Raw genomic sequence first — 3,027 nt, 5'->3', positions numbered from 1 at the left:
GGGGAGGAGACATGTAATACTTTAAACAATAAAAAGAATCCTTCTCTTCATCAGGCAGGCAAGGACTCTGGTGCAAATGGTACCTTTTGCCTTTTCTGATGTCTCCTGGTATATGTTATGCTAAGGCCATAAGCACCTTCCAAGTCAAATTTGCATGTATGTATGTATGTATGTATGCACATACATGTGTATGATATATTTAAACCTAGAAATTGGCAATGTGGTCATCCCCTATAAGGCAACTCCCACATCCTCAGCCCAGGTAACTATGGCTTATCCACCTGACACTCCCTTTTATTAAGTGTCAGCGGCTTTCAACAACAATTTAGGAAGCCAAGTTCTGGGGCTTAATAGTGAATCCTATTTGATAAAAATGTAAGATTGATCTGACACAGTCTCTGCAGTGAGAAAGACTTTCCATCTCCTTTGAGATACAAGACTTTCCATCTCCTCCCATACAAAAGCAGAAGGTACTCACGATCATGTTAGAGTGAGCATATACCACATTTAGGATTGAACTCATTAAATGTAGACAAAAGAAGATAGGAGAGGTTGTAATAACTAGACTAGCATCTTCTTGCCGCAGAAGCAGGTATTAATCAAATGCATTATTTTCAACAAAAGGAATATACTGCGATGGGGGGGAGAATGTAGTCATGTCACATATTGAGGTGAAATAGAAAGCCGCAGATAAATCTGACTCTGTATTAAAGATGAAAGAAATCACCAAGAGCTTCATTGTCCTATAGTGGCTTCAATTAAAAATATAAATATTCTTAGTATTTAATTTGCCCTCCCTAAGTGTGCAGGCACATTCAGGCTCACACACACACACACACACACACACACACACACACACACACGCAGTTCTTGCACTAAAAATGTAAATGCTATCCAGAGAGTCTCTAAGCTTTTCTTTTTTCCTCGTGAAAAGGATAGCATATTATACAGTTTGACATTGATCTTTAAATAAGTTGAGCTGAACTTCCCTCCTCAAGCTCCTCTCCCCATTGGACTCCTTTCAATTTGCCTTTCTGTCCTTAACAGAAGCCTGCTAACTTATTTGGATGGATATGCCAATGTGCAAACCGAACAAAAATAAGTGACGTCATGGAAGACAAAAAGCAGTCAAATGGCAAGATATATGGGGAAGCCCGCAGCACAAATAAAGGTTGATTTTTGGTTTCTCAATTGCTGAAACAGATGTGGCCTCATTGGGGCTTTATAAATGGTTGTCATTGTAGACAGCAGCCCTTATCCAGAGATCTGTTGACAATCAACACTCTCTGGTACAAGAGCGCTAGGTGGACGAGTAGGGAAGTCTTTGTGATCAAGCTGTGCTCTTCCAAAAAACAAGCAAAAGTCCTACTGTGAGTCCTGAAAGGCTTGGGTAGTAGAGCTTCCTCAAGACTTTGTTCTGTTTCCCAGAGTTCCCGGTAGTTCCTAGAATGCCAAGAAGATGGGCCAGTTCTCCGGAGGAGGCAAAGGAGGCACCTGAAATTTAAGGAGGCATTCACTGTAAAGGTCAGGCAAGTGCAGCAAGTGCAGCAAGTGCAAGGCATCTGGGATTGAGTGCCTCCTTAAATTTTGCACTCTAGGTGCCTCCCTTGCCTCACTCAGGTCCTAAAACTGCCAAAGAGTACTGCACTTCAATGCAAAATCAAGGGATTTCCAGCCTTGTCCCCCAGCCTCACCCCATCCTAATTATGGAGCTGTCCAGAACCAGCATTTGAAGAAGACAGTTGGCAAATTTTATCTCTTAAGCTGATGCTTCCAGATCCAACAGGGAAGGGAACGGACTAATTAGTGGACTTATGTAAAGGAATTTGAGATTCTAAAATCCCATCCCACTCACCAGTTCAAATGAGGCCTAAAAGCAAAAGGGAATGTCCACTCTGCATTCTCAAGAAAAGGGGGTGGTGCTAAGAACTAAACTTTCTTTACAAATAATTTCTAAATAACAATTGCTCAGAAAAAAAAGGGAGGAGGGGAGGCAAACAGTGATGGAAGATTTTTCTTCCTGCTTTGGTGAAAGCCTTTAAAGTATATCTTTTTAAAAAAATGCATCTAATTTGCTTTGAGTAACATGCTGCCTAAGGACTACATTAAAAGTAGCTATTCTGTTTCACCAATCTGGAGATTTATCTAATATGTGGCCTATTATTTAAGAGACTTTAAAGAAATGTTTATGTGAAACCCGGTGGCACCTAACTGCTTTTGTGAATAATCAAGTCTTTCATGATCACATGTTGGAAGTTGGTCCAAATCTTCCCGTGGATAGGTGTTGTAAATGTTTCATTTCCTTTTTAAAAAAATTTTGTTTTCCGTATCAGTTTTATCCTAGTCTTGCAAGGCGTTGGGTTTTTTTGTTTGTTTGTTCTCATTTCAGGAAGAAGCAATGTGGATGTTTTCTGAATTTGGAGAAATCTCCATATGATGGGTTTCCTTTCTTTCTTGATAGTCCTTTCCTGTAACAATTTCCAAAACAAAAACAACAACAACAAAAACAGTTACTCCAGCAAAGTGGAAAGAAGCTGCATGCTTACATTTCAACAGACTTGACCAATGTGAAGATTAAACCCCACCCCAGCTCAGGCTCCTCTACGGGTTACACGTGTTTCAACCTCCCGCCAGTTCCACCCAAAGCGCGCTGGCTCCTGCTCTCCAAAGGCCGCGGCTCCTGTCGCCTCCACCAGCCGCGCTCGCTCCCCCACCGTCGCCTCTCCCGTCCCCAGTTTGTTTATAAAAAATCTGGGAGGGAGGGGAAGAGAGGCCGGGGTGCGGGGGGACTTGCTCTTTGTTTACATTAAACAAATGCCAGGCAAAGAGCTCAAGCAAAATCTTCCTTGACCTCGGTCTCTCTCCCTAATTTTAACAAAAAAGAAAAAATATTGTATCAAAAGGCAACGTGAATGGGGCGGGCGGAGAGGAGCAGCAGCTTTTCGCTCTATTCAGCCGGGACGCGGGGTGCGCGGCGATTTCCGCTGCCTTTGTGAGGCTGCCGGGCGGGGTGAGCGGGGTCTGCTG

Source organism: Myotis davidii, unplaced genomic scaffold (assembly GCF_000327345.1).
Source record: "Myotis davidii unplaced genomic scaffold, ASM32734v1 scaffold281, whole genome shotgun sequence".
Classification (NCBI taxonomy): Eukaryota; Metazoa; Chordata; class Mammalia; order Chiroptera; family Vespertilionidae; genus Myotis; species Myotis davidii.
The sequence above is the reverse complement of the archived record's forward strand: the minus strand, read 5'-3'. Positions refer to the sequence as shown.